Here is a 25,525-nt window from a genome sequence, read left to right on the forward strand (position 1 = left end):
CCAGCTGCTAATGCTGTCTACCTCTAAATCGTACAATACCTGCCATGTTCTTCACCAGCACAACTGACCTGCTACACTCTTCCTCGCAATACCCACACAGCCACTGACTAGGCCCTGGTATTTGTTCTGAAGGTGAGGGCCAATCACCAAAAGCCCTAGGGCCATTCACTTCACCTGGGTGGCTCAGTCAGTTGAGTGCCTTCAGCTCAGGTCATGATCCCAGGGTCCTGGGATCAAGCCCTGCATTTGGCTCTCTGCCAGCAGGCACCCTGTTTATCCCACTCCCTCTGTTGTTTCCACTGCTTGTGCTCTCTTGCTGTCAAATAAATAGATAAACCTTAAAAAAAAAAGTCATATCACTAACTATAATATTAAATACCTTGTATGTATACAATACTACACATAGCCTAAGAAGTCAATAGCATTTGCCGAGAAAGTCGTGAGGTCAGAGTCTTCAATTTTCATTGACTAGAGGACATAGTATCCACATTATTCCAATTTTTATACCACTATTTATTAGACCACAGGTAAGTAGCCACTGCATGAATGCTTATGAACAAGAATGAAGATCATGGTATAGTTAAGTGTTCTGGAAAACTCTATAAAAAGATATATACTTTCCCAAGAAGCTTAATATATAATAAGAGAATGCAGCAGAAATATTAGTATCTATGCATGAAGTGACAGAAATGTAAAAAATATTCCAAAAGAAATCCTGAAATTTAGTTACAATTACTTCAGAGTTAAAGAGTCCAGGAAGAAAATGGGCAAACCAGTTCTATGTGAATCACCACTCACATTTGACTCCTTAAGAAATGCTATTTTAGTAGCATTGACCAATTCTCTTCCAGAGTAGCAGGCACAGAAGTAGTGTTAAGTGAAAAGAAGCCCATGCAGTTATCAAAGTGTATTACAGAAAACACAAAGGCCTGCTATTAAATATTGTGAATTGGTTTTCAGACCAATGCTGAGAGGTCTCTGAGAATAATGGCCCAGGACACTCATTTCATTCTGTTGGAAATGAATACGCCTGGTGCCAAATCTGTCCTTTTACAATCACTGGAGCAAACATCAGTTTGACCATGGATTAGGCTGTCCAATGGACAGAATCCACCCTCTTATGTAACCACTTTTGCAAAAAACCTGCAGAGAAGGCAGTACTGGTGGTAAGAGCTAGACACTGTGATTACTATTCCCACAGCCACCCTTATTAATACAGATGAGTTATGAATTATGGAAATGCCATGAGACCTAGTGGGCATAATTGAGAACCTTCCCCAGAAGCCATTTGTTATTATTATTTTTGTTTTTTATTTTTACCACGACTGAAAAACACTAGAACAAGCAATGACAATGCCACAAGTGTGCTGTGAAAATATCCTAAGAAATTAAAAATAGGCTCAAGAGACCAGTCAGGAGACCCAACCCAAGGAAGGCCACTATGGGCTCCCTGCACTTTTCAAGTATAGCTCACTGTGCATTAGACTAGTACCGAAGCATTCAAGAGCAGGTCTTCACGTTTCCAGCAAGGATATGGGGCTGCACAACCAGACTAGCTGGATCAAAATCCATTTCCCCCAGAGCCTCCGGGGAGAGGGCTGGATGCCTTTAGAAGCCCGAGCCCTCATACCTTGACTCCTAGGAATTCATACTGGCTCCTTAAATGCCTGTGCCACTGCAAGGGGAGAGAAGTGTCCCAGATCAGAAAACACCTTTTAATCAACTTCTACCCCTTGCGTTTATCCCTACCCTTAGCCTGGTTGTCACTTCAGACAAATTAAAAAATAACGTCTGTCTTCCCATCCCCACCAACTCCAACTCACATATACTAAGAGAGGCCTCAGGAGGAGTCTGAGACTGCCCCCAAGATAGTGGAGAAACCACAGGGGGCCCATCATTAACTTGGCAGGAGACCCAGAGCCACACATCAGTCTCACAGATCCAGAGCTGCTCAGTTAAAGACCCCCAGGATCTTGAGTGTTAACATTTCCATTATTATTAATAGTGCTTCCCACCAACAAGGCTCACTATTTATTATGTTCTCTCTGGCTGCACTTACTGAGCAGACCAAGTAAGTGCCCCGAACATTCTATTATCAAGATGAACATTTAGCACTGTACCTGACCAAGACTGTCCGTGCTCTTCTTCGAATGCTATTTCTTTACTCCTTCCCTGTGGGTACAGGCTGTCTTCAGCTACAGTACTTATTTTTACATAACTTTTGAGAAACCCAAGTAGTGATATTACTATCTGCATATTCATGTTTGAACAATATGTCTCCTGAATATTTTATTTTACTCTAGATATCCTAATACCGACCTATGATCGGAAAATGTCCCCTGGAAGTCACTTTCCCTGGCTTCTAACTTCTACCTTTCCTTTCAGAAATTTACTAGTTTTCCTTCTCTTTACCCCACTTGAATCTCTCATCACGTAACTATAGGAATACCACTGAAAAAATGAGTGAATAATTATGAGTGACTGAATACATGGCACTGATACTGTTGGTACATCACGCTAAATTTGTTTGATTTAGCATCCGCTAGACTGGTTTGAGTAATCCAAGTGTATGTGACCAGGGACTCCAGGGCTTAAAAAAGACCAGAAATAAGGCAACTGGCATGTTGATGGGTCATGCCCAGCCATAGCAGCAGAGCCTCTGTAAGCTTTGTGTGTTACACTGCTATTCCTCTGGCACAAAGCTGTGGGACTGGACACTCAAGTCCATCAACAGAGCTACAAGCACCTATATCAGAAATTCACTGGTCATGTTGTCACAGGTCAGGGAAAAAAATGAGTTTGGTTAAAATAAAAAAAAATATATCTACTAAGGGTAGAAATAGAGGGGGAAAAAAAAGAGTTTCAGTCCCAGTGGAAAGCAGGCAGGGAGAGTGAGCACAGGGAACCAGAGAAGATAGATGTGCCTCGGCAACACAAAAAGAGTGAAATAACTGAAATCCAAGGCAGGAGATCTGTGCCTTGGGTCAGACAGGATCCCAAGGATGTACCCTCCTCTTGCCCCTGCCCCCAGAGAACCACTGATCATAGCTGCAGGCTTTTCCACTATGCTTCTGCTACTAAATAACATTTTTACCTTCATTATATTTACTAATGCAGAATCAAGTTGTACAGTGGATTCATTTTTAAACTGCCTGACTTATTTTCCTGAATTTCTGTTAAAAAAATTCACCACCATTTCTCTTTAAACACCTATAATGAATAATTCATGCTACGCCTTTTTTTTAAACCATATTCACTAATCTTTATATTCAACTCTATTAGCTGCAATTTCAATTCATTAAAAAGTGATATCATCCTGGGACTAAAGCTTGATTCTTATTTTTTATGCCAAAGCAATTACATTTCAAAAAGTAAAATTTTATGTGCCTTTCCACTTGAAATTTTTACCAAAGTCCTATCTTTTGACTATTGTTACCTCTCAGGGGAGTTGAGAACAAAAACTTCTGAAAAAACTCAAACACCAAGAAGTGAGAGCTTCGTACAATATTACTCACCTCATATAGGAAGTAGGATAAATGGTATACAGGAATTTTTTTTCTACCTCCTTCGTAATATTATCAATGGATAATATTGATATTATCAATATCAGTATCAATATCAGTGGAGCATCCAGATGGCTCATTCGATTAAGCACCTACCTTCGGCTCAGGTCATAATCTCAGGGTCCTGGGACTGAGCCCCTCAGCAGGCTCCCTGCTCAGTGGGGAGCCTGCTTCTCCCTCTCCCTCTGCTTTCCTCCCATTTGTACTTGCTCACTCTCTTTCTCTCCTTTTCAAATAAATAAATAAAATCCTTTTTAAAAACATCAATAGAGATTGTGATAATAAGAACTGTACATTTTCCTTCAACTTCTGTTCCTGAGACATCTTTATGACCAAGCCTAAGTAGTCAATTATACACATTTCCCATCTCCATTTACCACATATATGCAGTCCTCCTGACTCTGCCATTATTAACAGGAGTATGCTAAGCAATAAATATATATTCCTTCTTTTAATTTTCACAGTAACCCTATGAAATCATATTTTTATTACTCTTCCATTTTACAGATCAAAAAACTGGGGCACTGAGGGTTGAGTAATTTCCTGGCTGGCAAACAGAGCAGAGATCTGAACCCAGGCAGTCTGCCAAGAGAGACTGCACATTTCACCACTCCGCTTGTTTGTGGCTGTCCCTTGTCTGCTGCCCAGTGACTGATATGGTCAGAAGTGGGAAGATTCGGGAACGAGAGGCCCTACACCCACAGGGAAGATGGATTACCCCCAGAGGTAGAAGAGGCTCCCACACTGTTGTGAATACAGGGAATAAGACAATTAAGCAAAACATGGATTCCTGGCCGGTTTTTTTCTCTTGTCCTTTTGCTTTTCTAGCTGTCTTTTTGATCACTGCATTTGGCCTTTGGTCCCCTTAGCTAGCCTCGGTAGCTGGCAGAAGCATTGATAGATGATCATGTTTTGGCTGACTATATCAGACACATTATGGTATATTATGATGAGCCAAGAAAATTTCTTTCTCTGATAGTAGTGCTTGGTACCACCCAGAGAACACTGCTGGCACGGCACATTCAGCAGACACTTTATATGATAGCCATCCATCTCCTCCAGCCCACATCACTATGGTAGCAAAGACCTGCCATTCTGCAGCCTGAGCCTTCCAGACCAGCCTCCTAATTTACTCGTGAAAAATGCCAAAACCCTTTGGCAACCAAACATGCAGCTGATTTTGCACATTATTTAATATACGGTATCATTCAAGTTTAGTCTGGGGATATTACAAGAACGAGCTATCTAAATTGTTATCCTGCCTTTATTTTAAGATTTTATTTATTTATTCATGAGAGAGAAAGAGAGAGAGAGGCAGAGACACAGGCAGAGAGAGAGAAGCAGGCTCCATGTAGGGAGCCCTAAGTGGGACTCGATCCCAGGACTCTAGGATCATACCCTGGGCTGAAGGCCGATGCTCAGCCACTACTGAACCACCTAGGTGTCCCTTATCCTGCCTTTATTAAGCAAGAAATAAAGTCATATTTTTGCCAAACAAAATATGCATGATGAAATCATATGTGATATTTAGGTCATCTCCCTAGTGTAGAAAAGCACAAAAATACAGGCTTTTATTCTCTTCCTTTGGGAGTAATGGGTCTGCCTTAAATCATTCAATCAAACAAAAGACATCAACTGAGCACATACTATGTGAGGATTACACAAGTGAAGGTATAACCTGTCTTCAGGTAGCTTCCATTCTAAGTGCTAAAATAAGGACATCTGTAGTCTTCCATTAGGGAAGTCTGAGTTACAAAATGTACGTAAGAAAAAAAGGCCATTCCATACCAAGATTTAAGAGAACATAGCCTAAACAAAATATTGTTATAAATGTAAGATTTTTAAAACCCAAAGCTGTACTCATTATCTACTATAGAATCATTTGGTAAACACTCATCCTTATCTTACCCAACCATTGACACACACACACACACACACCCCTCCCCCCATGTTTCCAGTCACATCGTTTTCTTACCTAACAAGACATGCTCCTTCCTCATATTCACCCTCTCCATATTTGTAAGTACCTTTTGTTAATTTGAGGACAGGCACGTGAATAGAATGTTCCTGTAGGGGCAAAAGTGGATGTGGTTTGTTGCTAGGGGACAAGGTCTCCTGTATCAGTTTCCATCTGTGACCTGGGAGCAGGGGGGTGAGAACAGAATCAAAGAAGCAGGTGTGACTGTTTGCATAAAAATCAGGCAAAGCAGACTTGGCTTTTTGAAGCCAGGTACCAAAAACACTCATTTTCTTTTCTTCCTCAGACAAACCAGTACAAACACTCACCAAAAGTTTGATCTGTGCAGAAGGAAACCTCACCCAGTCAGGCTTATTTGACAGCGTTACTCTGAGGAAAACACAAAAGAGAATTTTTTTTACACTCAACTGAATCGCAGATGTTTTTAGAACGCGCACAACCTTGCAAGAAGTAACCCACGATCCTCAGGCAGGAGATCTGTCTTTTAATACATAATGTTACAAAACAAACTTGTCATTGGGTAAACAGGTTGCTCTTTACAGAGAGAAAAACATATGGGGAATTGTGGTCAACAGAAGGGAATCTGTGAGATTGAGGGGTAGTTAACACTAAGAGACCAACCTCAATGACCAAGGGACCAGAGAGCAGAAGATAGGATTTCGGGGTTTATGTTCATTTAGCTCCAACTTAAGTACTTCTGTCCATACATCCTAACACTGTACCTGGCTCTACAAAAGAAAATGCTGAGTCAAGTCTTCTCCCAGAAGCTACTGCGCATGTGGTTTGCATCTGTGCTTTTGTTGTCCTCGGGACTGAACTCTAAGTGTTCCCAGTCAGTGGGCCACAATTGGAGAACGAATAGAGAGATTCTAGTGGCAGTCTTAGTTGAATTTCCAGGTGAATAAGAATTATGTTGGGAAGTGAACTGTAAAATCCAGGTCAACTTGCTATATTATTATCAACATCACTAGTGCCAGTACTAAATACCTTGAAAACATGACCTCAAAGCCTCACCAATACCCTATAAAGTGGGTAAGCCTCACGAGAATCACCTTGGCCTACAATGAAATGTGTCCATTTCTGGGGTTAGCTAAGTGAGCAATGACTGAGTGATAACTCAGCAATCCATCCAATGCAGTATTCAACACAGTGACTGAGCACATACGACGTGCTCCATAAATGTTGGCAGAATTTAAGAATCAGCGCACTGGTCAGTAAATCAAAAATAGGCAATTTTTGTGAAAAATAGGCAGTCAATGATATAAAATATATTTAAGGAATAAACCATGATTTAAAAAGTCAATGATGATTCTGAATAAAGAAAATAAGACATTCTCTGATAACTAGCCTACCCTAGTAAAGCAATCTGTGCCAAAACCAAGCACAAAGATACTAAGGGAATGTCCTTAGTTAGTAGAGGATTATATTTCCTGTCCCACTGTGGCTGGGTGGAGCCAGGCACAATGAGTTGTATTTAATGTGTTTTTGAGTTGAAGTGCCTGTGCCATTTCTGTACAAGAACATTTAGGGTGAGACCCTGATGTTCGAGATGCTGGCTGTTCCATCAGCCACTGAGTGACAGTGGTGACCAGAGCACCCAGCTGGACCACAATGGACATACAGCATGAACGAGAAATAAATCTTTATTGCTTGGTCCACTGACACCATTACCACAGCATATCTCAGCCCATCCCAAGACCCTGAAGCTTCTACAAATAACAGCGAGCTGCGTCGCAGCCCAAATCCTGGTTTCTTATTTTGCTCACCTCTATCCCAGACTGTCTCCTAGTCTCCCCCATGATACCCCTACTCTGATCTGCTTTATTAATCCCACAAAAATTTAAAATGTGGCTCTCTGTACAAGACTGTCATTGGTGCTGCAAATAGAGGAAAGGAAGGCAATTTATGCCCAGCAGAAATGCAATACATGTTCCACAGAAGATTCCAATCAGCACTGTTCAAGAGGTGAGATGTGAAATAGACCAAAAAATCCTCATGAGCCCTCCCCTTCACCATATTTGGTCTGTCTGCTCCTACAGACTGGTGTTGATAAAAATCTCTCAAGCACAGAAACTCATTTTGCTTTCTTTGGATTCAGGTCTTGAAGAGATGCCTAGAGGATCAGATGAGCCACTGTTTGAGAACATGAACATTTCCAGTTGTACTTTCATATGTCATATTTTTCTGTCAAGAGGTACCTTTTCAGCCACATGGTAACAGTGAGAATGGTGATTGATGAGGGTCAAATCTCAATGGATTATTTACCACATTAGTTAAAATTTCATCAGCTTCATGGAACATCTCCTGTCCAATATATCTTAGGGTACAGATAAGAAATGTCATTTCACTTATGTTTGATGTCCAAAAGATTAATTCTATTGCCCTTGGTTCCTTACGAGCCATTCATAAACACATAGATCATCATGGATTTTCAGGGTGGTAGAGGAAGATCCCTTTAAAAAAAAACTGATACTAGCCAAGGGTTCTATCACTCATTGCTCACCTTCCTCACCTTCCAAACAAAAACACACGTTTTCCCCCTCATGTATCGGAAAAGCACTCACCAGCCTTGCAAATTGGCTCAAACCAAACTTGAAGCCCATTTTGTTTATTTAATGTTCTGTAGAAATGTCACAAGCCTTTCCATTCTTGTCAGAATTATAACAATAAGGCTCTGGGTGTGCATGATTTGCACAACTACACCCAACCCACTGTAGGGTTATAGTAGAGTCTGACTTTCAAGTATTACACATTTGCTTTTTTCTTTTTTTTTTTTTAAGGCAATGCTGTGATTCATTGCTCAGATCATGTAGCTAATTACACCATTCCAATATTTTCCCATTTCCTTGCCATCTTCTAACCCTGTTCTCCCCCATCCCTGCCAAATGATAAAATTATATCCCCATCAAAAGTAAAACAGGGGACACCTGAGTGGCTCTGTCAGTTAAATGCCCAACTTGTGATTTCAGCTCAGGTCATGACCTCAGAGCTGTGAGATCAAGTTCCAGGTGGGACTCTGCATGCAGCTAGGAATCGGCTTGAAAGTCTCTCCTTCTGACCCTCCCCTGGCATGCTTGCTCTCTTGCTCAATCTCTCTCAAATAAATAAATTAAAAATAAACAAAGCAGATTACAGGTAAAGCCATCAACTGGGGGCAAATTATAATTCACCTAATGAGTACTTCTGAGCATTGACTTCATGCCAGGAGCTGTCTTAGATTCTGAAAATAAAACAATTAAGTACAATAAAGGAAGTCCCACTCTCACAAGGCTTACATTTTATTGGAAAAGCAAATAATAATTAAATTAGTTAAATTAAGGGCTACAAGGAAAATGAGACACTGGCAATATAGTGGGACGGTAGAAGTGGAGTCACCAAAGGAAACATCTTCCTTTTTAAGGAAGACAAATAAGATCTGAGTAGTGGGAGATGGGAGAGAAGAATGAGGCAAAGCATAGCTCAAGATGAGGTGTGCAGTTCAAGGAAGAGACAGTGGATTTTATTTCAAATCTAAGTGACAGGGCTCCTTCCTGAAGGATGTCATATAAAACATGATATAAGTTACAGATATGCAAATATCTGCCCAAGTCTTTGGCCAAACCTTTCAACTTTCATAATAGAAATCTAGTTTTACTTAGTTCTAGAGGGAACGCATAGAGATCTCTGCCAAGCCTGGAGCAGAGAATTCTTGACTTCCCATTTCTCATTAGGGCTCTAAGGCTGATGCATGCCAACATCCAAAGACCAAGTAAAATATGAAACTGTCTTTTCAGAAAGGACACCCAAACTGGGGTGTCCCATTGAGCTACTTCCAGAATTCTTACCCTGCCAGCGCCATGTGTTACCCAAACCAGAATCTATCAGAAGACACTTGTCAGCTGCTATGTGGAGGATGGGCAGGAGGGGAAAAAGTGAAACTGAGAACACTCTGTGCTTTCTCATCACTGGCCTAGCGTTACACAGGCCAGTAAAAAAATTTCCATAGGAAGGCAATGGAAAAATAATCAAGTGTACTGTAATATTAAATTATTTGTATTAAAATATGTTCAAAATATAAAACATTAAGTAATATAAACTATTGAATTTTTTAATGTTTCATTCTGATTTTAATAGTCTTTCATAAAGCTTTAAAACGTTTTCTGCCATGGTATCAGTGAAATATCTTTTTTATCCTCAAGCAAAAAGATAAAATTCATGAACTCTCTATGTGCCAGTTCTCTGAGATGCCAGCTTAAAATCTGCCTAAATCTGCTTTCGTCTTGGCAGAGTGCCATTGGTGCTCAGACATCAAAACAGGTGGCATTTCTGTCAACAAGGCTCCTATTTCGTATTAGAAATGTACATTAAAGTGGCTTGTTTTATAAAATCCCCACTCCTGCAGCCAATACACATAGAATGGCCCTATTCCCAAGAAGTAGAAATATTTCCTTCCCATCCCTTTTAGTGCAAAACCTAAATTCCTTTATAAATTGGTGGATGACCCCACTGAAAAGTCTTGAGAGATTTGTTCAGGTAATTAGGAAGCAGTTGAGCTAAGAGTAATTTCTTTAAATGACCAACAACAAACTTTATTCTGTACAGTCCAATACAACCAGCCTAAGGTAGAGGGATGAATGGATGATACCATTATTTTAAAACTCAGCACAAGCAGAGAGAAGCTTGCCATTCAACTATAAAATAATACAGAACAACTCTTCTAAGGGCATACATATATCCCTTAGTGGCAGAGGTGGCAAACTGACACCCAACACCTGATGTGACCAACGTATTTTTCCAACTTTGGCAAGTAGCGACATGGGAACGAGTCTCACACTGTTAGCATAGCATTTTTTAAACATTTGAATGAGCTGTCAATATTTAAAGATCATGTATTTCATATTTTAATTTCCAGTTCCTCTTGCAAAAGTCAAAAGATCCAAAGGCCCTCAAGCTCCACATTTGCTTTGCTGCACAACAACAATCCCCCGAGGATGAGTAATAGCTACTCCCCACATATAGATGGAGAAATGCTGGATTTGCCAAGTTGTTATCACGCACCAGTATTTTGTAATTCCCTCCATGTATCATTCATTTATACAGCTGCCTGAGCAATGTGAGCCCTCCTTGATAATGAGATCAGATAGATATATGGATCAACAGCTGGGTGGTTTTCAAGGACCCCCAAATTTCTGATCTTCCCTCAACAGTGAAGTTGAGTTCAAGTTGAGTCCAAGCCCAGCCCAGATAATGAGATCAGATAGATATATGGATCAACAGCTGGGTGGTTTTCAAGAACCCCCAAATTTCTGATCTTCCCTCAACAGTGAAGTTTTATAGCAAGCACTCTTTTGTAAGAAGAGAAAAAAGTGGTCCTTCCTGTGGGTTGCCACAGACCCACATCACAGGGCACAGTTTGAAGAGCAGGGGATGGATGTCTTCCCACTCTCACTCACCCCCACAGCCCAGCCCAAGTGTACAGTGAATAATTTGCACAAAGAGCTAGAGCCCCGGATGTAGACTTTAAACAAAACACAGAGGAAATCAACAGGCACATGAAATTCCAGCAAGGAAGGATGCCTGGGTGGCTCAGTGGTTGAGTGTCTGCCTTCAGCTCAGGGTGTGATCCTGGTGTCTGGGGGCAAATCCCGCATCAGGCTCCCTATGCCTGCTTCTCCCTCTGCCTGTCTCTCTACCTCTATTCTCTATTTGTGTGTCTCTCATGAAAAAATAAATCTTAAAAAAAAAAAATTCCAACAGGGAGATGCACCTGACAAGTCAAGATTTTAAAGGGTCATGAAGACTTGGGCATTTTGTATTGGTGCATGGGGTTTTTACCCTCTCAGATAAAACAGACCCTAGAACCTCTGAGGAAGGGAAATCAGTGAGTGCCACACCAGACCAAGAGAGGTGAAAATTGAGTCCAAGCCCAGGCGACTCTACCTAACCTCAAAGATCATTCTGGCCTAATCAACAGTTCTGGCACATGGGCAGATATACAGGCTTTTGGGGGGAAAAAAAATGTCTTACTTGTTGGGGATAAAAGTAATTTACGAGAAGAAATTTTATGTCAATAAGAATTCTATACCAAATGGAAACTTTGAAAATACATTTTCGTGTTTTGTTCTCATTTTTTTTTTTCCATCCTGAAAAGCCTAGTCCAGGTCATTTTTCTTACTCGTTAATGGTATGTGAGTTTCAGCAAGTTGTTTCAGACTTGAAATTCTCCTGTCCTATCTCACTATTCCTGTCAGTGTGTCTCCTCCCTGCTGGGACCTGGTTACTCTGGGCTTCTAGTGGGAGTCCTAGTGCCCTCCCTCAGGCTGTATGTCATTATAATTTGAATCTGAAGTATAAGCACCTAATGAAATTGGTTTTTCCCTAGTCCACTCAAAGAACACATGTCAAGAGTCCCTTTGACTCTTCTGGAGGAATCACCAGGGCTAAGCCTCCAGCCCTAAGATGACCTGTGCTTCCTCTTGGATTGAAATAGTTGCCCTGCTCTGCCCTAGAAAGAGGGGGGTGGGAGATATAGTACTGTAGCCTTCTCCAGAGAACGCACTGAATTATATATATCATCCAGAGTTCTTTCTCAAAACCCATGGATGGTAGGACTAAAAGAAGCATTTTAGAGAAAGAAATTCAGTTTGCTTCTTTGAAATATTTTCAATCCTCCACATTCTCTGGTTTTATCCAACAATAAAATGCTATATTTGCAAATATTTCAAAGAACAGCTCCCCAACATGCTCACACAATCTTCCCTTTTACAATATAGCAAAAACAATAATAAAGTTTTTATCTAAAATAAAGAGTGCTGTACCCTTCTCCTGCTGACCAAGAGCTGATGCTTTGTGGTTTACAGGTGACAAAGATGAGCTTCCCATTCCTCAGCGACAATGCTGGAAAGGCAATGCAATTGGCCAAGCTTTCACAGTAGTCCCAAGGACACCACCTGGGAAATGACTGAAGAGTAACTTCTGGCAGTTGCAGCCTCAGAGTGTACATAGTGGAGTTTCATAGGGAATATCTGTGCCTGGGGTGGGGGTGGAGGGAGCAAAACAGGTTCCTCTCCCTCTCCCCACAATCCTACTTTAACACACAAAATAGGAACGACCACTAATACTTGTTGGTATTTGGGAAGAAGTATCTTTCCTTTACTGTAACATTCATTCATTTTCCATCATGGGTGGAGAAGAGATTTATGTCATTGTTGGGTCGGTCTCTCTCTCTCTCTCTCTCTCTCTCTCTCTCTCCCCCCGTCGATTCCCCTCTCTCCCCCTCTCCTTCTCTTTCTCCATCTCTGTGTTCTGACTGCTTGGTCCCACTCTCTCCTCCTCCCTCTCCTCTTCTCTGCTCCCTCACTCCATGCCTGTCCCCCCTTCCCCTTCTGGCTATAATCTTCCTCTCCTCTCCCTCATCACATTCCTTTCCAACCTGAAGAACCAACCAGGTTGGAATCACAGATATTCTTCTATCCTCATTGTTTAAGCCAAAGAGGCAGGCCCAGCTGCTTTGTTCATAACTGCCAAGGTAAGTTCACCACCTGGGGAAATGGTGGGAAGCCCAGTGGGTGGGCCCAGGGCCATAGTGAAGATAAGCTAGTAGGAAAGAAAAGATAATGGCCCTTTGATCTGACATCTAGGTCTTTAGTTCTCCACTGCTTCAAAACCCACGGGAGGATGGAACATGATTAACTCCTGGATTCCTAATAACTCCCTCTGCTGTGAACAAAAGGCACAAGACGGAGAGTGAGTCAGCTGATCCAAGAGCCAAGCAGGAAGGAGGCAGGACTTGCATTAGGGCCACCACGGGAAAGCCAGGCCCAGTAAAAAGTGATACAGCATGCTATACGGACTTGTTACTCTTGTCATTAGGGAAAAAATCCTATCCTTAAAAAGACTGTGACTTGTCTGCTCATAGTCCTAAGACTCAGAGATGAAATTCAGAAAAAGAAAAAAAAGAAAAATGAGGCCAGGCATGAATAGAGGCTATTCTATTAGTGATATTCGGTTATGGGTTTTCGCCAGAAAAATCTGTCATGTAGTATCACAGATATTTGTAATTAGGCCTTATGGTTCTTCTCTTGGCAGAGAGAACTGAGCTAAGTTAATGCCTATGAATCACTCAGGTCAAAGTGGGTAGGCCAGGTAAGCAGCATCCCTAGTAGAATACAGCCTTCACAAGGCTTATTCCAGAGAGGACTCTAGGAAGATCAACCACATGTCCCGGTTTGCCCAGTGGTGCTATACACCTATTGCCTGGCATAATTATTAATAACACCCCTTTTTCACTTTTTCACTTAATGGGATGAGCACTGGGATGTTATATGTTGGCAAACTGAATTTAAATCAAAAACTTTTTTTAAAAAAAATCCCTTTTTATTCTGAAAGGTGCCAATTTGAATGCTCAATTATAAGATCCCTTTAGTTATGTGCTATATAATGGATTACTTATAATCTATTAAAAGTGTCACAATTATATGTCAGACTACATTCAACAGAATTGCTGGAACTAAAAAAAAAATCTTTAGAAATAAAAATTATTTAGAAATTCATGCAGCTTTACAGATAAACAATATATAAGGAAAGATAGAAAATAAATCAACCCAGAAGAGAAGGAAGCAATTAAAGGAAAGAAAATGCAACCCTGACCTTAATTTTCCACCATCCTCATTAATAATGACTGCTAAGAGTTGGTCAGCCATGCTATTTGGAAAGCAATCTTAGAAATTAATACAATTATTTAAGAACTTTTTTTAACGTTTAATTCACAAGACAAGTGACCTTTCTAATTTCACCAAGATAACTTAGTAGTGAATAGATATTAGTGACACAAAGATCCCAAATCTAGTTTTCTGAGGAAGAAAAAGAAAAGCAGCTTTCAGTAAATCTATAAGAAAGAATGAATTGTCTCCTTCCTTTTAAAGCCAGGTAGGAAACTTAAATGTTGACATTATCATCTATCTCCCAGCTATATGTCTCTTGCTAGGAGACTACAAACCAGGCAAAGCCACATTCACAGCTTGTAACAAAAGCTTCATTTACATTGCATATAATATGCTTAATAAGATAATGCAGCTTTCAGCTTCCTTGTACAGAGTCCTGGTGTCTGGTTAACAAGCAAAAATTAAACAAGATCAAGAAATGAGCTGTCCAGGTCTCCTCTCTATCTACCTGAAATTAAACCACTGATTCCTTACTGGGTGGAACTATGAGATGGCCTTTTCTGACATCAGAAACAGAATCAGATAGAGCCATGCAGCTGATGCAACATTGTACCTTCAATCCCACAACAGCCAACAGAAACTTGGTCAGAACAAGAAACTGTTCCACATCCGTTCTCTCCTTCCATAACCATCTTGCCCCTAATTTTCCAAGGACTCCACATTCAATAATTTGGTCCTTTCTCTTGGCTGCCATTGTCAGCAGTTTCAGCACTGCCTTGTCATGATTTTAGACTCCCATCCAGGCCTTAATATTTTTTTGCTCTTAATACTCTATTAAGACACAATATATGTACATAAAAGGGTAGCAGATTTTCACAAAGTAAACACACCCATGTATCAACATTTTAAAAATTAGGGCACTGCATCCTAAGCTCACTTCACCCCATGGATACAACTAGAGAACACCCATATGAATGTAAATAACCCTGAAAACAACCCAAACTGTGGCCTTATAGACTCTCCACAGCTAAATGGAGAGAAGAGGCCACATGGAAGAGGATAAGAAGGGCAGAGACATGGTGAGAAGGTGAACAGACCTGCAGAACTGTCGGCCAGAGTGAGGGATGCCATGGGATTAGAGAGGGTGGGGGAAAAACAGCCTGTCATACTGGGGAGCCCACATAGAGAAGACAAACCCCCATAACATTCAGCTTTGAAAACCAGAGGAGCCAAAATTTCCAAATTCTTATTATAAGGGGGAGCTTAACACCCAGAATTTTAAAAATTAGTGGCCATGGCTCTGGGAGAACAAGAGGGCAAGAGAAAACGGAGTCCCCCACCTTAAAGAGATAGCACAGCAAACATCCTACAGAGATATAGCATAAAAACAGCAGTTTGAAAAGTGTCTGAGGTATATAGGAGGGAGATTTGATTAGTCATCTCAGAACATGAACTGAGACAGGGGCCTTTGGGGGACTTTCCAGGAACAAAGGAGCTGGTAGGCACCATTTCCCTCCCCTGTCCTCCTGCCTAGGCACATAGACACCAGTGGGAACCAGTGCAGTGTTAACGCCCACCATCTAACTTGCTAACAGTATGCCCTAATCCCACATCCTCCTGTTGACATGCCCCCTCCAGCCAGGCCTCCCTTCCAGGTCCCCTCCCACAGCAGACATGGCAAACCTGGCTAATTTCACATGCCCCACCCCTGTGTTCTCCTGCAGACATACCCCCTCCAATATGCTCTTGGACAGAGCTCATCCAAGGCAGCACCACAAGCCTGGCAGTGTGCAAGCAGTCCCACCAGGGTTCAACATCACTCTAGAGTGACTCATGCCCTGGGGAGAGGGGAAGATAACCACATAGTCCGGTCCAAGTGCAGCCTAGCAGTGGGCTGACAGCCGATTCAAGTCTGACTGTAGGATCTACCCACCAACTAAAGAGTCTCAAAGGAAAACAATGGGAAAGTATCCTGCTGTTCCATGCTACTGCACAAATGCCTGGTCTGACACAACTCAAGCCCAGTGTGGCCCCAAACTGGCCCCCTAACAACACAAGGACCAAACTGAGCCCACAATAGGCAAAGAAAGTCATCACAGATGACTAGACTAAAGGTAAAAGTGGCTCTGCCACAACAATAAGGTGCATGCAACACACACAGGACATACCCATGAAGCACAAGGTTCTGGTGAACAGGGGACATCAAAATGCAGGACACTACAGGACCTCTTCTTTATAAGGCTACTACTTTCAAGAGCAGAAGACACACCTTACTTTCCTAACACATAAAAACAGACACAAAGAATAAGACAAAATAAGGAGACAGAAAAAAAATGTTTTCAACAAAAAATTATAGCAAGAGAGCTAAGTGAAACAGAGATAAGTAACAGAATTTAAAGCAATGACCATAAATACTCTCACTGGACTTGAGAAAAAAAGTGAGGGACCTCAGACCCTCAACAAAGAGATAGAAAACATAAAAAAGATGAAAAACTCAGTATGTGAAATTTAAAATACACTAGCTGGAATAAATAGGAGACTACAGGAAGCAGAATGGAAATGGTGACCTAGAGGACAGAGTAATGAAACACAGCTGAAGAGAAAACAGAAAAAAAAAAATCTAATAAATGATAGTAGATTTAGTGAACTCTGATTTCATCAGGCTTCATAACCTTTGCACTATAGAAATCTCAGAAGCAGAAGAGAGAGAAAGAGGGAAGGAAATTTTATTTTAAGAAATAATAGCTGAAGATGTCCAGAATCTGAGGAAGGAAACAAAGATCCAGCCGCAGGAGACACAGAGAGCCCTCAACAAAATCAACTCAAGGAGGTCCATACCAAGACACATAGTAATTAAAACAGCAAAAATAGTGACAAAGAGAGAATTTTATTTTTTTATTAAACTTTTTTTAAAATTTTTATTTATTTATGATAGTCACAGAGAGAGAGAGAGAGAGAGAGAGAGAGAGGCAGAGACACAGGCAGAGGGAGAAGCAGGCTCCATGCACCGGGAGCCCGACGTGGGATTCAATCCCGGGTCTCCAGGATCACACCCTGGGCCAAAGGCAGGCGCCAAACCGCTGCGCCACCCAGGGATCCCCAAAGAGAGAATTTTAAAAGCAGCAAAAGAAAACATTTATACACAAGGGAAACCCCATAAGGCTATCAGCTGATTTTTTTCAGCAGAAACTTTGCAGGCCAGAGGGAATGGTATGATACATTCAAAGTGCTGAAAGAAAAGAACTGCAATAAAGAATACTATATCCAGCAATGCTATCATTCAGAATAAAAAGGGGGATAAAGAGTTTCCCAAACTAACAGAAGTTAAAGGAATTTGTGACCACTAAATCAGCCCTACAAGAAATGTTAAAGGGGACACTTTGAATAGAAAGGAAAGACTGTACATTTGAGTAAAAGTTGGAAGCACAAAATCAGAAAAATTTAGTATATCTACAAAAATCAGCCAAGGAATTCACAAAACCAAAGTTATAAAGTATGTCACCATATACCTAAAATATGATGGGGCAGAGGGGAAGGGGAATAAAGAGGATTTCCAAATCAATTGACCATCAACTTAATATTGCCTACTATATGCATAAGATGTTATTTATAAACCTAATGTTAACCAAAAATCAAAAACCAGTGATATGAAAAAATAAAGATAGAGGAATCCAAATATATCACCAAACTGTGAGAGAGGAGAGCAAGAAAAGAAAGAAACATAGAACAAGTATAAAAACAGCTATACAACAGGTGACACAATGGCAATGAGTACCTAATTATCAGTAATTACTTGTAATGTAGATGGACTAAGTGTTCCAATCAAAAGACATAGAGTGAATGGGGGAAAAGTGAAGTATATCTACATGCTGCCTACAATTCATTTCAGACCTAAAACGCATGCAGAATTTAACTGAAGGGGTAGAAAAGCATTTATCATGCAAATGGAATTGAAAAGAAAGAGAGGGTAGCAATACTTTTACTGGACAAAATAGATTTTAAAACTAAGACTGTAACAAGAGACAAAGAAGGACACTTTATGAACAAAAAGAGGGACAATCCAACAAGAGAATATACCGATAGTATATATTTATGCACTCAACATGGGAGCATCCAAATACATAAAGCAATATTAACAAACATGTAAGACATAATCAATAGTGATACAATCATAGTAGGGGACCTTACCACCCCATTTACATCAACAGACAGATCATCCAGACAGGATGTCAAAAACAAAACAAAAAGATGAAAGCCATTGTTCAAAGTGAACAATGCATTGGACCAGATGGATCTAACAGATATATTAAAAAGATTCCATCCTAAAACAGAAGAATAAACATTCTTTTCAAGTGCACACAGACCATTCTCTAGAATAGATCACATGTTAGGCCACAAAACAAGTCTCAACAAATTCAAAAAGATCCAAGTCATACCATGTGTCTTTTCTAATGAGACTATGAAACCAGGAACCAACCACAAGAAAAAAAAATAGAGCAGAAATACATGGAGATTACATAACATGCTACTACACAATGAATGGTCAACAGGAAATTAAAAAGAAATTTAAAAATTACATGGAAATAAATGAAAATGAAAATATAATAGTCCAAAACCTTTGGGATGCAGAAGTGGCTCTAATAGGGAAGTTTAGAGCAATACAAATCTATCTTAACATACAAGAAAAATCATATATAAACAACCTAACATTATATCTACAGGAGCTACAAAAAGAACAAACAAAACCCAAACCAGAAGAAGGAAGGAAATAATAAAGATTAGAGCAGAAATAAATAAAACAAAAATTAAAAGCAAGAGAATAGGTCAATGAAACCAGGAGCTGGTTCTTTGAAAAGACCAACCAAACTGATAAACTTTTAGCCAGACTCATCAAAAAAAAAAAAAAAAAGTTAGAGAGAGGGAGGGAGGGAGGTGCTGGGGGCAGTGGGAAGGACTCAAACAAAATCAGAAATAAAAGTGGAGAAAAAACAACCAACACTACAGAAATACAAAGGATTATAAGACAGTATTCTGAAAAGTTATGTAACAGCAAATTGGGCAACCTAGAAGAGAGAGACAAATTCCCACAAACCTATAAGTTAGCAGAAGGGATTCAGAAGAAATAAAAATTTTAACAGATCTATTACCACCAATGAAATTGAATTACTAATCAAAAAACTCCCAAAAAAACAAAAGTCCAGGACCAGACAGCTTCACAGGAGAATTTACCAAACATGTAAAGAATAGTTAATATCTATTCTTCTTAAACTATTTCAAAAAGTAGAAAAGGAAAGAAAGCTTCCCAATTCATTCTATAAAGGGCAGCATTACCCTGGTACAAAAACCAGATAAAGATGCTACCAAAATAAAGAAAACCACAGGCCGGTATCTATTTTAAAAATCATTTATCAGGATCAAGTGGTATTTATTCCTGGGATGCAAGGATGGTTCAATATTCACAAATTAATCAGTGTGACACATCACATCAATAAGAGAAAAGAATCATACAATCCATTCAATAGATACAGAAGAAGCATCTGATAAAGTATAATGTCCATTCATGATAAAAACCCTTAACAAAGTAGGTTTAGAGGAAACATTCCTTAGCATACTGAAGTCCTATATGAAAAACCCACAGCTACCATCATACTCAATGGGGAAAAACAGAGAGCTTTTCCTCTAGGATCAGGAACAAGACAAGGATGTTCACTCTTACCACTTTTATTCAGCTTAGTCCTGGAAGTCATAGGCATAGCAATTAGACAACAAAGAGAAATAAAAGTCACGTAAACTGGTGAGGAAAAAAGTGAAACTTTGACTATTTGCAGATGACATAGTACTACATATAGAAAACCTTAAAGACTCTACCAAAAAACTAGGACTCATAAATGAATTCAGTAAGGTCAAAGGATGCAAAATCTATGTATAGAAATCTGTTGCATTCCTATGCACTAATAATGAAGTAGCAGAAAGAGAAATTAAGAAAATAACCCCACTTACAATTGAGTCAAAAATAATAAAGTACCTAGGAATAAACTTAACCAAAGAGATGTGGGACCTGGAATTTGAAAACTATAAAACACTGGTGAAAGAAATTAAAGAGGATACATACAAATGGAAAGATATTCCACGGTCCCAGATTAGGAGAACAAATACTGTTAAAATGTCTATGCTGTCCAAAGCAATCTACAGACTGAATGCAATCCCTATCAAAACACCAGCTGTGTTTTTTACAGAACTAGAACAAATAATCCCCAAATTTGTATAGAATCACAGTGACCCTGAGTAGCTGAAGCAATTTTGAAAAAGGTGAACAAAACTGGAGGTATCACAGTCCCAGGTTTCAAGACATACCACAGAGGAGCAGTCATCAAAACAATATGGTACTGACACAAAAACAGACATACAGATGAATAGAACAGGGTAGAGAGCCAATAAACCCATGATTATATAGTCAGTTAATCTTCAACAAAGGAGGCAAGAATATGCAATGGAAAAAGATAATCTTTTCAACAAATAGTATTGGGAACACTAGAGAGCTACACGCAAACGAATGAATCTGGGCCACATTCTTAGACCATACACAAAAACAAACTCAAATAGATGAAGACCCTAAATGTGAGACCTAAAACCATAAAAATTCTAGAGAGAGAACAAGCAGTGCTTTCTCTTTTTTTTATTTTTTTTAAGATTTTATTTATTTATTCATGAGAGACACACACAGAAAGAGGCAGAGACACAGGCAGAGGGAGAAGCAGGCTCCGAGCAGGGAGCCTGATGTGGGACTCAATCCTGGGACTCCAGGATCATGCGCTGAACTGAAGGTAGACGTTTAACCACTGAGCATCCCAGGCGTCCCAAGCAGTGCTTTCTCTAACATAAAGTGCAGCAACATTTTTCTAGATATGACTTCTGAGGAAAAGGAAACAAAAGTAAAAATAAATTATGGGAACTACAATGAAATAAAATGCTTCTGTACAGCAAAGAAAACAATCGGCAAAACTAAAAGGCAACCTACTGAATGGGAGAAGATATTTGCACATGACATCCCTGAAAAAGGGTTAGCATCCAAAATAAATAAAGAACTTTTTCAACTCGACATCAAAAAAAAAGATTAATCCTATTAAAAAATGAGAAGACATGAACAGACATTTTTCGAAAGAATAAGACATACAGATGGCCGACTGACATATAAGATGTTCAACCTCACTCATCATCAGGGAAATGCAAGTCAAAACCACAGTGAGATTTTACTTTACACCTGTCAGAATGGGTAAAATAAAAAAATAAATTTAAAAAACAAGAAACAAGTCTTGGCAAGAACGTGAAGAAAAAGGAACTTTCATGCACTGTTGGTGCAAATACAAACAGGTACAGCCGCTGTGTAAAACAGTATGGAGGTTCCTCAAAAAGGTAAAAATAGAATTACCATATGATCCAGCAAGTCCACTATCGGACTTGCTTGTATTTACCCAAAGAATATGAAAACACTAACTTGAAAAGTGACATGCACATCTACGTTTATTGTAGCATTATCTCAATAGCCAAATCATGGAAGCAGCCCAAGTGTTTGTCAATAGAGGAATGAATAAAAAAGAAGTGGTATATATGTATACACACAATGGAATATTAGCCATAAAAAAAAGAAGAAAATCTTGCCATTTGCAATGACATGGATGGATCCAGAGGATATATTGTTAAATGAAACAAGCCGGTCAGAGAAAGACAAATACCATATGATTTCACTCATATGTGGAATTTAAGAAACAAACCAACAAAGAACAAAAAAGAGACAAACCAAAAAATGGACTCTTAACGATGCAGAATAAACTGATAGTTACCAGAGAGTAGGTGGGTGGGGTGATGGGTTGAAACAGGTGAAAAGGATTAAGAGTACACTTACAATGAGTACTGAATAATACATAGAATTGTTGAATCAGTATATTATGTTCCTGAACCTAATATAACACTGCATGTTAAGTATACCAGAATTAAATTTTTTTAAGAGTGGTATTTAGTTATGCACAGTAACAATGGGAAAAATGGACATTTATGAAAAAAATTAGAACATTTCAGCACCCAAGAAGCTCCACCCCTTACATCCCTCTCAGCCACCTTCTTCCCTTAAAGTTAACCATGGTCCCGAAGTCCAACACTAAAGCTCTAATTCTACACTTCATATGAATAAATCGTATAGCATATACTGCTTTGTGTCTAGGCTCTTCTCTCAACATTGTATTTTTGAGATTCATCCATATAGTGCATGGTGGCAGCTCATTCCTCATTATTGGTAAAGTGTTTCATTTTGTAACTGTACCAAAATTCAGGAAATTGTTTTCATTTTTCACTATTGCAAACAATTGCACACACCTTTTGGTGTGAAAATTACCTATTTTGGGTGGCCTAAGAAGGGAAATGCTAGGCTCCAGGTAATTACATAAGTTTAGTTTTCACAGACACCAAAAAGGTTTCCAAAGTGAATCTACCAATTCACAATCGCACCATCTAGAAGCATTCCAGCCATCTCACGTACTCACGGGGGTGTCCTTCTCTCCACGGTAGCCCTCCTGACGGATGTAGTATAATACTAGGACTGCGGGTTTAATTTCCTAGAGACTGATGGAGTTGAATCACCCAGCTTTCTTAACCTTTTAAGGTTCACCTACCCAGTTGCCCACCTTGGTCATTCGATTCCTCTCTGGTTACATACTTAGGAGGGATGTGGCCCTAAAAACCAACGGTATGTACGTTCATTCCACTCAAAGCCATCCTGCCTGTTGGCCACTGTCACTGTCTACCAATCACTCCCATCTCCAGTCTCAGTCTCCCTTGTGGATCTCTCTGGGTTCAGCCTCTTCTCTTTCTCCTGATGCAGCCAATCTGACACCTGACTGCTTCGGGTGTCAGATAACCTCATAAGCCACTTGCACCAAGAAAGCCACGTTCCTACAGTGTTGCCACCCCAAGTTCCCTGTGGTTCTTACCATTTCCTTCCTCTCTCCAGCCCCAGAGAAAGGACTGTCCCTTCTTCTCTTGAAAAATCTCAACCTCTGAAAAATAATTGTGTTCCTTTCAGTTTGCTTTGCCACTTACTATTTGTGTGACCAAATGCAAGTTACCTGACCTCTCTTGGACTCAGGTTTCTTACCTGGAAAATGAGAATATTGATTAACTTATGAAACTGCTGTGAAAATTAAAGGACATAGCTTAAAATGCCCGCATTCAATGCCTGATCGGTGCTCTGTAAAGGTTCTCTTTCCATTTTTCCTTTTCTCTCTGCATCATCATTAATCTCCTCCTTTGAACTTCGAAGCAGTAAAGTAGCAAATAAAAACCAACTGGCTTTTGCAATGAAACACACTGAGACCTGAAACCTAATGTTTATTATGACTAGCTCAGTCGTTAATTTTGCTAAATCAGCCTCTCACCCTCAGAAGGATCTGAGGATGTTATATTCCAAAGTGTGACAATCACAAGTCACTCAGGGTAACCGTGCTTCTAGACTAGGGGTCTCAAAATGTGGGTTGAGCAGCCACTGCATCCCCTGCCCTTCGATCCCAAGCTGGCCGTATGCTTCCCTCCCTCCCTCCCGATTCTCTTCCACCAGGCCAGCCTTCCTCATTTGCACCACACCTCCCTAGGCCTTGAGGCCTTTTATTTTGCTGCTGCTTCTCCAGCTTCTTATTGAACTAAATGATTAACTGCCTGAGAGTTACAGAACACTTGTGATGTATTTAATATTGTTTCTTTTACAAATATAGACTCCCTCTCTGCTCTCCAGATTTTTACAACTTACCATGTCAGGCCTCATTAGTTTGATAGCAAATTATCACAAACTTAGTGAGTAAAGGTAATAGAAATGTATTATCTGACAGTTATGGACAGCAAGGATCCAAAAGAGGCCTCACTGGCCTCCGTTAGAGTCCAGAGCCACATCTCTTTCTGGGAGCTCTAGAGGAGAATCTGCTTCCTGAGGTTACGCTTATTCTTTGGCTCATGGGCCACTTTCTCCACTGGTGATGACTGGCTGGGTCTTTCTCCTGCTGCATCATTCTGACACTCCCCCACTCTCCCGCCTCTCTTTTCCACTCCTAAGGACCTTTGTGATTATGCAGGACCCACCCAGATAATCTAGAATAATCTCTCCATCTTGAAGTCATTGAATCAGCAACCTTAATTCCGTTTCCACCTTAATTCCCCCTGGCCAGGGAACATAATATATTTACAGGTTCCAGGGATTAGGACATGGATAATTTGCAGGGAGAGGGGTGATTCCATCACCACAGCGCTCAGCACTATTACTGAGCCTGTCTTTCCCTCAAAATGCAGGTGAGATGGCAGTGCTGGTTTACCTAATAGTGCTGTTACAGGTTTTCTTTCAGTTCAGAAACAAAACAAAACAAAAATGAAAGAAAGCCTCCAAAATACAAACAACTCAGAGTTGGCATTATAACGTGTCATGGCAAAGCAAAGCAGTTTTCTCCTGCACGCCTGTGCCTATAAATCCCAACTGGTACTTTTCATTTGTTCTCCCCAAAACACCATCACTTTTATGAATTGTTAACAAGAAGGGAGGAGAGAAAGGTGAGTGAAAAGGATGGATACTAGCTACAGAACCAAGTGTAATTTCAGGAGAAGGAAGAGGAGGAGGAGGAGGAGGAACTCAAGAGTATACCAAAGAAACTTCTGTGTTGCCTAGGGTACTCTAAACCTTGAGCAAAGCTCTGAATAATCACTTGGTCTGAGAGTAATCCTAAACCTAAGTGTAAATCCTGAAGGTGTCCACGAATGTTCCTTTGTCCTGTTCTCTCTCGACGTTCCATAAATTGCCTGGGGAGGGTCATCTGACTCACCCATGAAACTACCAGAATTAAACAGGACAAAGCAAGTAAAATCACGTGGGGTACTTTCACCTGTCATCTCTTCACCAAATAGATTATCAGGGCACTATTTCCAGTTTGGGGTTTGTGGGGAGAGGATGGTAACTCAGATCCAACTTTTAAATGTCTCCAATGAGCTGGGCTCCAGACTTCCTTTGCTACTTCAGGGTTTTAAGTAACAAATCTTACAAGTTATATAATATCTCTAAAACCCGATTTACTGTATATATTTTTTCTCTATATAACCTTTAGGGAATTTTTTGGTACACCAAATAAATTCTAAATACGTTACTGTGCACTTTAATTCATTTCTTAAATCATACACATTAGTAGGTAACCCAATTCATCTTGATGAATCTAGCTGTGAAGGTGCCTAACATGGCTGACCTCACCCTGCATGAAACGTTTCCATGAGGCCACCATCTTCCTGGAATCAATGTGTCTATCTAACTATTTTTGTCT

The 25,525-nt window shown here is 40.1% G+C and overlaps 1 protein-coding gene across 21 annotated transcripts in view; it reads right to left on the minus strand.

Moving 5' to 3' along the window:
* The window catches only part of PDE4D (phosphodiesterase 4D), a 1,410,178-nt gene that overhangs the window by 1,213,703 nt on the left and 170,950 nt on the right, over positions 1 to 25,525 (minus strand). For 4 of the 21 annotated variants that reach the window (XM_072749985.1, XM_072749982.1, XM_072749978.1 and 1 more), the window contains 2 exons: positions 5,850 to 5,910; positions 5,539 to 5,630 (listed from right to left, as the gene is read on the minus strand). The exons of 15 other annotated variants lie outside the window; for them this stretch is intronic. The gene's annotated coding sequence lies outside the window, so the exon portion shown is untranslated. The remainder of the gene's footprint in view (positions 1 to 5,538; positions 5,631 to 5,849; positions 5,911 to 25,525) is intronic. 2 more of the 21 variants (XM_072749976.1, XM_072749986.1) reach the window with 1 other exon arrangement.

The sequence above is a fragment of the Vulpes vulpes genome, chromosome 2 (genome assembly GCF_048418805.1).
Source record: "Vulpes vulpes isolate BD-2025 chromosome 2, VulVul3, whole genome shotgun sequence".
In the NCBI taxonomy this organism is placed as follows: Eukaryota; Metazoa; Chordata; class Mammalia; order Carnivora; family Canidae; genus Vulpes; species Vulpes vulpes.